Here is a 13,400-nt window from a genome sequence, read left to right on the forward strand (position 1 = left end):
AAAAATAGTAATTATTTCTATTTAAATTTATTTTTAAATGTCAATCATTTTGAAACCAAGGAAATGCTGTTTTCTAATTTAATTTAATTCAAAGCTTTTATTTAGTTGAAATAGATCTCTTATCACCACGGTCAAACAAATTTCTACTTAATATTTTTTGGATATTGTTTTCAGTTTTTCTTTCTTCTTACTATGTTTTGAAATTATTGGTATTGAATTTTCTTCATTCATTGGATCCTTTGCCTTTCATTATTGGTGGTGAACACTTTGACTATTGTAATTACTATTAAATTATAAGGAGTTAAATAGACTTCTGAAAATATATATATATATATATATATATAAATTTAAAAAATTAAGTTAATAGTAAGGATATTAATTTATTTAATTCTATTTTTTAATTATTGTTCTTTTAAAGTAAGTAAATTTTATCTCTACAAAAGTCATAAACAAAAGAAAAACAAATACAGACAAAAGATGTTAAAGGTGTGTCTCAATACACTGTTTCTCTTTCTCTTTCTCTCCCCTTATGAAAGATAATATTGCATCAAATTGCCACTTATATTAATTTTAAGAACTGAAAATTCAATATACTAGCATCATGCCACCATTTTATGTTAACTATTTAATGTGATAATTGTGGAAAGAAATTAGAAGAGACGATATGTGTTTTTCGTCAACAAGATCTTAGGTTGAAAAATTAAAATATAGAATTAAATATATTTTGGTCCTCTAAATATTTTATATTATATTTTTCGTTTATAAGTAAAATATATTTATTTTCTATTTATCCAAAATAAATGAATTATTTTCTGTTTAATTAAAAGAAAACGAAATATTGATGTGAATTTACGTACCTTTCAGTTCTCAATTTTTCAAGCACGAAAATAGAGAGACAGAGAACACGTATGCAGAAAGAGAACGATGTTTTTTTTACTAGTAGTTGAGTGTGTTGATGAACATGAACATGTTCATGTTGTGTGGTTTGTTCATTATGAAAGAAAAATTAATTCTATTTTAAATAATAAACTGTTCAACTTCAGATTTTAATTAACATTTATTTTAAACTATTAAACTATACATAACACAGATAAAAAAAATAGTAATTATTTCTATTTAAATTTATTTTTAAATGTCAATCATTTTGAAACCAAGGAAATGCTGTTTTCTAATTTAATTTAATTCAAAGCTTTTATTTAGTTGAAATAGATCTCTTATCACCACGGTCAAACAAATTTCTACTTAATATTTTTTGGATATTGTTTTCAGTTTTTCTTTCTTCTTACTATGTTTTGAAATTATTGGTATTGAATTTTCTTCATTCATTGGATCCTTTGCCTTTCATTATTGGTGGTGAACACTTTGACTATTGTAATTACTATTAAATTATAAGGAGTTAAATAGACTTCTGAAAATAATATATATATATATATATATTTAAAAAAATTAAGTTAATAGTAAGGATATTAATTTATTTAATTCTATTTTTTAATTATTGTTCTTTTAAAGTAAGTAAATTTTATCTCTACAAAAGTCATAAACAAAAGAAAAACAAATACAGACAAAAGATGTTAAAGGTGTGTCTCAATACACTGTTTCTCTTTCTCTTTCTCTCCCCTTATGAAAGATAATATTGCATCAAATTGCCACTTATATTAATTTTAAGAACTGAAAATTCAATATACTAGCATCAAGCCACCATTTTATGTTAACTATTTAATGTGATAATTGTGGAAAGAAATTAGAAGAGACGATATGTGTTTTTCGTCAACAAGATCTTAGGTTGAAAAATTAAAATATAGAATTAAATATATTTTGGTCCTCTAAATATTTTATATTATATTTTTCGTTTATAAGTAAAATATATTTATTTTCTATTTATCCAAAATAAATGAATTATTTTCTGTTTAATTAAAAGAAAACGAAATATTGATGTGAATTTACGTACCTTTCAGTTCTCAATTTTTCAAGTACGAAAATAGAGAGACAGAGAACACGTATGCAGAAAGAGAACGATGTTTTTTTTACTAGTAGTTGAGTGTGTTGATGAACATGAACATGTTCATGTTGTGTGGTTTGTTCATTATGAAAGAAAAATTAATTCTATTTTAAATAATAAACTGTTCAACTTCAGATTTTAATTAACATTTATTTTAAACTATTAAACTATACATAACACAGATAAAAAAAATAGTAATTATTTCTATTTAAATTTATTTTTAAATGTCAATCATTTTGAAACCAAGGAAATGCTGTTTTCTAATTTAATTTAATTCAAAGCTTTTATTTAGTTGAAATAGATCTCTTATCACCACGGTCAAACAAATTTCTACTTAATATTTTTTGGATATTGTTTTCAGTTTTTCTTTCTTCTTACTATGTTTTGAAATTATTGGTATTGAATTTTCTTCATTCATTGGATCCTTTGCCTTTCATTATTGGTGGTGAACACTTTGACTATTGTAATTACTATTAAATTATAAGGAGTTAAATAGACTTCTGAAAATATATATATATATATATATATTAAAAAAATTAAGTTAATAGTAAGGATATTAATTTATTTAATTCTATTTTTTAATTATTGTTCTTTTAAAGTAAGTAAATTTTATCTCTACAAAAGTCATAAACAAAAGAAAAACAAATACAGACAAAAGATGTTAAAGGTGTGTCTCAATACACTGTTTCTCTTTCTCTTTCTCTCCCCTTATGAAAGATAATATTGCATCAAATTGCCACTTATATTAATTTTAAGAACTGAAAATTCAATATACTAGCATCAAGCCACCATTTTATGTTAACTATTTAATGTGATAATTGTGGAAAGAAATTAGAAGAGACGATATGTGTTTTTCGTCAACAAGATCTTAGGTTGAAAAATTAAAATATAGAATTAAATATATTTTGGTCCTCTAAATATTTTATATTATATTTTTCGTTTATAAGTAAAATATATTTATTTTCTATTTATCCAAAATAAATGAATTATTTTCTGTTTAATTAAAAGAAAACGAAATATTGATGTGAATTTACGTACCTTTCAGTTCTCAATTTTTCAAGTACGAAAATAGAGAGACAGAGAACACGTATGCAGAAAGAGAACGATGTTTTTTTTACTAGTAGTTGAGTGTGTTGATGAACATGAACATGTTCATGTTGTGTGGTTTGTTCATTATGAAAGAAAAATTAATTCTATTTTAAATAATAAACTGTTCAACTTCAGATTTTAATTAACATTTATTTTAAACTATTAAACTATACATAACACAGATAAAAAAAATAGTAATTATTTCTATTTAAATTTATTTTTAAATGTCAATCATTTTGAAACCAAGGAAATGCTGTTTTCTAATTTAATTTAATTCAAAGCTTTTATTTAGTTGAAATAGATCTCTTATCACCACGGTCAAACAAATTTCTACTTAATATTTTTTGGATATTGTTTTCAGTTTTTCTTTCTTCTTACTATGTTTTGAAATTATTGGTATTGAATTTTCTTCATTCATTGGATCCTTTGCCTTTCATTATTGGTGGTGAACACTTTGACTATTGTAATTACTATTAAATTATAAGGAGTTAAATAGACTTCTGAAAATAATATATATATATATATATATATAAAAAAATTAAGTTAATAGTAAGGATATTAATTTATTTAATTCTATTTTTTAATTATTGTTCTTTTAAAGTAAGTAAATTTTATCTCTACAAAAGTCATAAACAAAAGAAAAACAAATACAGACAAAAGATGTTAAAGGTGTGTCTCAATACACTGTTTCTCTTTCTCTTTCTCTCCCCTTATGAAAGATAATATTGCATCAAATTGCCACTTATATTAATTTTAAGAACTGAAAATTCAATATACTAGCATCAAGCCACCATTTTATGTTAACTATTTAATGTGATAATTGTGGAAAGAAATTAGAAGAGACGATATGTGTTTTTCGTCAACAAGATCTTAGGTTGAAAAATTAAAATATAGAATTAAATATATTTTGGTCCTCTAAATATTTTATATTATATTTTTCGTTTATAAGTAAAATATATTTATTTTCTATTTATCCAAAATAAATGAATTATTTTCTGTTTAATTAAAAGAAAACGAAATATTGATGTGAATTTACGTACCTTTCAGTTCTCAATTTTTCAAGTACGAAAATAGAGAGACAGAGAACACGTATGCAGAAAGAGAACGATGTTTTTTTTACTAGTAGTTGAGTGTGTTGATGAACATGAACATGTTCATGTTGTGTGGTTTGTTCATTATGAAAGAAAAATTAATTCTATTTTAAATAATAAACTGTTCAACTTCAGATTTTAATTAACATTTATTTTAAACTATTAAACTATACATAACACAGATAAAAAAAATAGTAATTATTTCTATTTAAATTTATTTTTAAATGTCAATCATTTTGAAACCAAGGAAATGCTGTTTTCTAATTTAATTTAATTCAAAGCTTTTATTTAGTTGAAATAGATCTCTTATCACCACGGTCAAACAAATTTCTACTTAATATTTTTTGGATATTGTTTTCAGTTTTTCTTTCTTCTTACTATGTTTTGAAATTATTGGTATTGAATTTTCTTCATTCATTGGATCCTTTGCCTTTCATTATTGGTGGTGAACACTTTGACTATTGTAATTACTATTAAATTATAAGGAGTTAAATAGACTTCTGAAAATAATATATATATATATATATATTAAAAAAATTAAGTTAATAGTAAGGATATTAATTTATTTAATTCTATTTTTTAATTATTGTTCTTTTAAAGTAAGTAAATTTTATCTCTACAAAAGTCATAAACAAAAGAAAAACAAATACAGACAAAAGATGTTAAAGGTGTGTCTCAATACACTGTTTCTCTTTCTCTTTCTCTCCCCTTATGAAAGATAATATTGCATCAAATTGCCACTTATATTAATTTTAAGAACTGAAAATTCAATATACTAGCATCAAGCCACCATTTTATGTTAACTATTTAATGTGATAATTGTGGAAAGAAATTAGAAGAGACGATATGTGTTTTTCGTCAACAAGATCTTAGGTTGAAAAATTAAAATATAGAATTAAATATATTTTGGTCCTCTAAATATTTTATATTATATTTTTCGTTTATAAGTAAAATATATTTATTTTCTATTTATCCAAAATAAATGAATTATTTTCTGTTTAATTAAAAGAAAACGAAATATTGATGTGAATTTACGTACCTTTCAGTTCTCAATTTTTCAAGTACGAAAATAGAGAGACAGAGAACACGTATGCAGAAAGAGAACGATGTTTTTTTTACTAGTAGTTGAGTGTGTTGATGAACATGAACATGTTCATGTTGTGTGGTTTGTTCATTATGAAAGAAAAATTAATTCTATTTTAAATAATAAACTGTTCAACTTCAGATTTTAATTAACATTTATTTTAAACTATTAAACTATACATAACACAGATAAAAAAAATAGTAATTATTTCTATTTAAATTTATTTTTAAATGTCAATCATTTTGAAACCAAGGAAATGCTGTTTTCTAATTTAATTTAATTCAAAGCTTTTATTTAGTTGAAATAGATCTCTTATCACCACGGTCAAACAAATTTCTACTTAATATTTTTTGGATATTGTTTTCAGTTTTTCTTTCTTCTTACTATGTTTTGAAATTATTGGTATTGAATTTTCTTCATTCATTGGATCCTTTGCCTTTCATTATTGGTGGTGAACACTTTGACTATTGTAATTACTATTAAATTATAAGGAGTTAAATAGACTTCTGAAAATAATATATATATATATATATATATTAAAAAAATTAAGTTAATAGTAAGGATATTAATTTATTTAATTCTATTTTTTAATTATTGTTCTTTTAAAGTAAGTAAATTTTATCTCTACAAAAGTCATAAACAAAAGAAAAACAAATACAGACAAAAGATGTTAAAGGTGTGTCTCAATACACTGTTTCTCTTTCTCTTTCTCTCCCCTTATGAAAGATAATATTGCATCAAATTGCCACTTATATTAATTTTAAGAACTGAAAATTCAATATACTAGCATCAAGCCACCATTTTATGTTAACTATTTAATGTGATAATTGTGGAAAGAAATTAGAAGAGACGATATGTGTTTTTCGTCAACAAGATCTTAGGTTGAAAAATTAAAATATAGAATTAAATATATTTTGGTCCTCTAAATATTTTATATTATATTTTTCGTTTATAAGTAAAATATATTTATTTTCTATTTATCCAAAATAAATGAATTATTTTCTGTTTAATTAAAAGAAAACGAAATATTGATGTGAATTTACGTACCTTTCAGTTCTCAATTTTTCAAGTACGAAAATAGAGAGACAGAGAACACGTATGCAGAAAGAGAACGATGTTTTTTTTACTAGTAGTTGAGTGTGTTGATGAACATGAACATGTTCATGTTGTGTGGTTTGTTCATTATGAAAGAAAAATTAATTCTATTTTAAATAATAAACTGTTCAACTTCAGATTTTAATTAACATTTATTTTAAACTATTAAACTATACATAACACAGATAAAAAAAATAGTAATTATTTCTATTTAAATTTATTTTTAAATGTCAATCATTTTGAAACCAAGGAAATGCTGTTTTCTAATTTAATTTAATTCAAAGCTTTTATTTAGTTGAAATAGATCTCTTATCACCACGGTCAAACAAATTTCTACTTAATATTTTTTGGATATTGTTTTCAGTTTTTCTTTCTTCTTACTATGTTTTGAAATTATTGGTATTGAATTTTCTTCATTCATTGGATCCTTTGCCTTTCATTATTGGTGGTGAACACTTTGACTATTGTAATTACTATTAAATTATAAGGAGTTAAATAGACTTCTGAAAATAATATATATATATATATATATATATAAAAAATTAAGTTAATAGTAAGGATATTAATTTATTTAATTCTATTTTTTAATTATTGTTCTTTTAAAGTAAGTAAATTTTATCTCTACAAAAGTCATAAACAAAAGAAAAACAAATACACAAAAGATGTTAAAAGATGTTAAAGGTGTGTCTCAATACACTGTTTCTCTTTCTCTTTCTCTCCCCTTATGAAAGATAATATTGCATCAAATTGCCACTTATATTAATTTTAAGAACTGAAAATTCAATATACTAGCATCAAGCCACCATTTTATGTTAACTATTTAATGTGATAATTGTGGAAAGAAATTAGAAGAGACGATATGTGTTTTTCGTCAACAAGATCTTAGGTTGAAAAATTAAAATATAGAATTAAATATATTTTGGTCCTCTAAATATTTTATATTATATTTTTCGTTTATAAGTAAAATATATTTATTTTCTATTTATCCAAAATAAATGAATTATTTTCTGTTTAATTAAAAGAAAACGAAATATTGATGTGAATTTACGTACCTTTCAGTTCTCAATTTTTCAAGTACGAAAATAGAGAGACAGAGAACACGTATGCAGAAAGAGAACGATGTTTTTTTTACTAGTAGTTGAGTGTGTTGATGAACATGAACATGTTCATGTTGTGTGGTTTGTTCATTATGAAAGAAAAATTAATTCTATTTTAAATAATAAACTGTTCAACTTCAGATTTTAATTAACATTTATTTTAAACTATTAAACTATACATAACACAGATAAAAAAAATAGTAATTATTTCTATTTAAATTTATTTTTAAATGTCAATCATTTTGAAACCAAGGAAATGCTGTTTTCTAATTTAATTTAATTCAAAGCTTTTATTTAGTTGAAATAGATCTCTTATCACCACGGTCAAACAAATTTCTACTTAATATTTTTTGGATATTGTTTTCAGTTTTTCTTTCTTCTTACTATGTTTTGAAATTATTGGTATTGAATTTTCTTCATTCATTGGATCCTTTGCCTTTCATTATTGGTGGTGAACACTTTGACTATTGTAATTACTATTAAATTATAAGGAGTTAAATAGACTTCTGAAAATAATATATATATATATATATATTTAAAAAAATTAAGTTAATAGTAAGGATATTAATTTATTTAATTCTATTTTTTAATTATTGTTCTTTTAAAGTAAGTAAATTTTATCTCTACAAAAGTCATAAACAAAAGAAAAACAAATACAGACAAAAGATGTTAAAGGTGTGTCTCAATACACTGTTTCTCTTTCTCTTTCTCTCCCCTTATGAAAGATAATATTGCATCAAATTGCCACTTATATTAATTTTAAGAACTGAAAATTCAATATACTAGCATCAAGCCACCATTTTATGTTAACTATTTAATGTGATAATTGTGGAAAGAAATTAGAAGAGACGATATGTGTTTTTCGTCAACAAGATCTTAGGTTGAAAAATTAAAATATAGAATTAAATATATTTTGGTCCTCTAAATATTTTATATTATATTTTTCGTTTATAAGTAAAATATATTTATTTTCTATTTATCCAAAATAAATGAATTATTTTCTGTTTAATTAAAAGAAAACGAAATATTGATGTGAATTTACGTACCTTTCAGTTCTCAATTTTTCAAGTACGAAAATAGAGAGACAGAGAACACGTATGCAGAAAGAGAACGATGTTTTTTTTACTAGTAGTTGAGTGTGTTGATGAACATGAACATGTTCATGTTGTGTGGTTTGTTCATTATGAAAGAAAAATTAATTCTATTTTAAATAATAAACTGTTCAACTTCAGATTTTAATTAACATTTATTTTAAACTATTAAACTATACATAACACAGATAAAAAAAATAGTAATTATTTCTATTTAAATTTATTTTTAAATGTCAATCATTTTGAAACCAAGGAAATGCTGTTTTCTAATTTAATTTAATTCAAAGCTTTTATTTAGTTGAAATAGATCTCTTATCACCACGGTCAAACAAATTTCTACTTAATATTTTTTGGATATTGTTTTCAGTTTTTCTTTCTTCTTACTATGTTTTGAAATTATTGGTATTGAATTTTCTTCATTCATTGGATCCTTTGCCTTTCATTATTGGTGGTGAACACTTTGACTATTGTAATTACTATTAAATTATAAGGAGTTAAATAGACTTCTGAAAATAATATATATATATATATATATTTAAAAAAATTAAGTTAATAGTAAGGATATTAATTTATTTAATTCTATTTTTTAATTATTGTTCTTTTAAAGTAAGTAAATTTTATCTCTACAAAAGTCATAAACAAAAGAAAAACAAATACAGACAAAAGATGTTAAAGGTGTGTCTCAATACACTGTTTCTCTTTCTCTTTCTCTCCCCTTATGAAAGATAATATTGCATCAAATTGCCACTTATATTAATTTTAAGAACTGAAAATTCAATATACTAGCATCAAGCCACCATTTTATGTTAACTATTTAATGTGATAATTGTGGAAAGAAATTAGAAGAGACGATATGTGTTTTTCGTCAACAAGATCTTAGGTTGAAAAATTAAAATATAGAATTAAATATATTTTGGTCCTCTAAATATTTTATATTATATTTTTCGTTTATAAGTAAAATATATTTATTTTCTATTTATCCAAAATAAATGAATTATTTTCTGTTTAATTAAAAGAAAACGAAATATTGATGTGAATTTACGTACCTTTCAGTTCTCAATTTTTCAAGTACGAAAATAGAGAGACAGAGAACACGTATGCAGAAAGAGAACGATGTTTTTTTTACTAGTAGTTGAGTGTGTTGATGAACATGAACATGTTCATGTTGTGTGGTTTGTTCATTATGAAAGAAAAATTAATTCTATTTTAAATAATAAACTGTTCAACTTCAGATTTTAATTAACATTTATTTTAAACTATTAAACTATACATAACACAGATAAAAAAAATAGTAATTATTTCTATTTAAATTTATTTTTAAATGTCAATCATTTTGAAACCAAGGAAATGCTGTTTTCTAATTTAATTTAATTCAAAGCTTTTATTTAGTTGAAATAGATCTCTTATCACCACGGTCAAACAAATTTCTACTTAATATTTTTTGGATATTGTTTTCAGTTTTTCTTTCTTCTTACTATGTTTTGAAATTATTGGTATTGAATTTTCTTCATTCATTGGATCCTTTGCCTTTCATTATTGGTGGTGAACACTTTGACTATTGTAATTACTATTAAATTATAAGGAGTTAAATAGACTTCTGAAAATAATATATATATATATATATTAAAAAAATTAAGTTAATAGTAAGGATATTAATTTATTTAATTCTATTTTTTAATTATTGTTCTTTTAAAGTAAGTAAATTTTATCTCTACAAAAGTCATAAACAAAAGAAAAACAAATACAGACAAAAGATGTTAAAGGTGTGTCTCAATACACTGTTTCTCTTTCTCTTTCTCTCCCCTTATGAAAGATAATATTGCATCAAATTGCCACTTATATTAATTTTAAGAACTGAAAATTCAATATACTAGCATCAAGCCACCATTTTATGTTAACTATTTAATGTGATAATTGTGGAAAGAAATTAGAAGAGACGATATGTGTTTTTCGTCAACAAGATCTTAGGTTGAAAAATTAAAATATAGAATTAAATATATTTTGGTCCTCTAAATATTTTATATTATATTTTTCGTTTATAAGTAAAATATATTTATTTTCTATTTATCCAAAATAAATGAATTATTTTCTGTTTAATTAAAAGAAAACGAAATATTGATGTGAATTTACGTACCTTTCAGTTCTCAATTTTTCAAGTACGAAAATAGAGAGACAGAGAACACGTATGCAGAAAGAGAACGATGTTTTTTTTACTAGTAGTTGAGTGTGTTGATGAACATGAACATGTTCATGTTGTGTGGTTTGTTCATTATGAAAGAAAAATTAATTCTATTTTAAATAATAAACTGTTCAACTTCAGATTTTAATTAACATTTATTTTAAACTATTAAACTATACATAACACAGATAAAAAAAATAGTAATTATTTCTATTTAAATTTATTTTTAAATGTCAATCATTTTGAAACCAAGGAAATGCTGTTTTCTAATTTAATTTAATTCAAAGCTTTTATTTAGTTGAAATAGATCTCTTATCACCACGGTCAAACAAATTTCTACTTAATATTTTTTGGATATTGTTTTCAGTTTTTCTTTCTTCTTACTATGTTTTGAAATTATTGGTATTGAATTTTCTTCATTCATTGGATCCTTTGCCTTTCATTATTGGTGGTGAACACTTTGACTATTGTAATTACTATTAAATTATAAGGAGTTAAATAGACTTCTGAAAATAATATATATATATATATAATTTAAAAAAATTAAGTTAATAGTAAGGATATTAATTTATTTAATTCTATTTTTTAATTATTGTTCTTTTAAAGTAAGTAAATTTTATCTCTACAAAAGTCATAAACAAAAGAAAAACAAATACAGACAAAAGATGTTAAAGGTGTGTCTCAATACACTGTTTCTCTTTCTCTTTCTCTCCCCTTATGAAAGATAATATTGCATCAAATTGCCACTTATATTAATTTTAAGAACTGAAAATTCAATATACTAGCATCAAGCCACCATTTTATGTTAACTATTTAATGTGATAATTGTGGAAAGAAATTAGAAGAGACGATATGTGTTTTTCGTCAACAAGATCTTAGGTTGAAAAATTAAAATATAGAATTAAATATATTTTGGTCCTCTAAATATTTTATATTATATTTTTCGTTTATAAGTAAAATATATTTATTTTCTATTTATCCAAAATAAATGAATTATTTTCTGTTTAATTAAAAGAAAACGAAATATTGATGTGAATTTACGTACCTTTCAGTTCTCAATTTTTCAAGTACGAAAATAGAGAGACAGAGAACACGTATGCAGAAAGAGAACGATGTTTTTTTTACTAGTAGTTGAGTGTGTTGATGAACATGAACATGTTCATGTTGTGTGGTTTGTTCATTATGAAAGAAAAATTAATTCTATTTTAAATAATAAACTGTTCAACTTCAGATTTTAATTAACATTTATTTTAAACTATTAAACTATACATAACACAGATAAAAAAAATAGTAATTATTTCTATTTAAATTTATTTTTAAATGTCAATCATTTTGAAACCAAGGAAATGCTGTTTTCTAATTTAATTTAATTCAAAGCTTTTATTTAGTTGAAATAGATCTCTTATCACCACGGTCAAACAAATTTCTACTTAATATTTTTTGGATATTGTTTTCAGTTTTTCTTTCTTCTTACTATGTTTTGAAATTATTGGTATTGAATTTTCTTCATTCATTGGATCCTTTGCCTTTCATTATTGGTGGTGAACACTTTGACTATTGTAATTACTATTAAATTATAAGGAGTTAAATAGACTTCTGAAAATAATATATATATATATATATTAAAAAAATTAAGTTAATAGTAAGGATATTAATTTATTTAATTCTATTTTTTAATTATTGTTCTTTTAAAGTAAGTAAATTTTATCTCTACAAAAGTCATAAACAAAAGAAAAACAAATACAGACAAAAGATGTTAAAGGTGTGTCTCAATACACTGTTTCTCTTTCTCTTTCTCTCCCCTTATGAAAGATAATATTGCATCAAATTGCCACTTATATTAATTTTAAGAACTGAAAATTCAATATACTAGCATCAAGCCACCATTTTATGTTAACTATTTAATGTGATAATTGTGGAAAGAAATTAGAAGAGACGATATGTGTTTTTCGTCAACAAGATCTTAGGTTGAAAAATTAAAATATAGAATTAAATATATTTTGGTCCTCTAAATATTTTATATTATATTTTTCGTTTATAAGTAAAATATATTTATTTTCTATTTATCCAAAATAAATGAATTATTTTCTGTTTAATTAAAAGAAAACGAAATATTGATGTGAATTTACGTACCTTTCAGTTCTCAATTTTTCAAGTACGAAAATAGAGAGACAGAGAACACGTATGCAGAAAGAGAACGATGTTTTTTTTACTAGTAGTTGAGTGTGTTGATGAACATGAACATGTTCATGTTGTGTGGTTTGTTCATTATGAAAGAAAAATTAATTCTATTTTAAATAATAAACTGTTCAACTTCAGATTTTAATTAACATTTATTTTAAACTATTAAACTATACATAACACAGATAAAAAAAATAGTAATTATTTCTATTTAAATTTATTTTTAAATGTCAATCATTTTGAAACCAAGGAAATGCTGTTTTCTAATTTAATTTAATTCAAAGCTTTTATTTAGTTGAAATAGATCTCTTATCACCACGGTCAAACAAATTTCTACTTAATATTTTTTGGATATTGTTTTCAGTTTTTCTTTCTTCTTACTATGTTTTGAAATTATTGGTATTGAATTTTCTTCATTCATTGGATCCTTTGCCTTTCATTATTGGTGGTGAACACTTTGACTATTGTAATTACTATTAAATTATAAGGAGTTA

This window comes from Lathyrus oleraceus, unplaced genomic scaffold, assembly GCF_024323335.1.
Source record: "Lathyrus oleraceus cultivar Zhongwan6 unplaced genomic scaffold, CAAS_Psat_ZW6_1.0 chrUn0091, whole genome shotgun sequence".
NCBI lineage: Eukaryota > Viridiplantae > Streptophyta > Magnoliopsida > Fabales > Fabaceae > Lathyrus > Lathyrus oleraceus.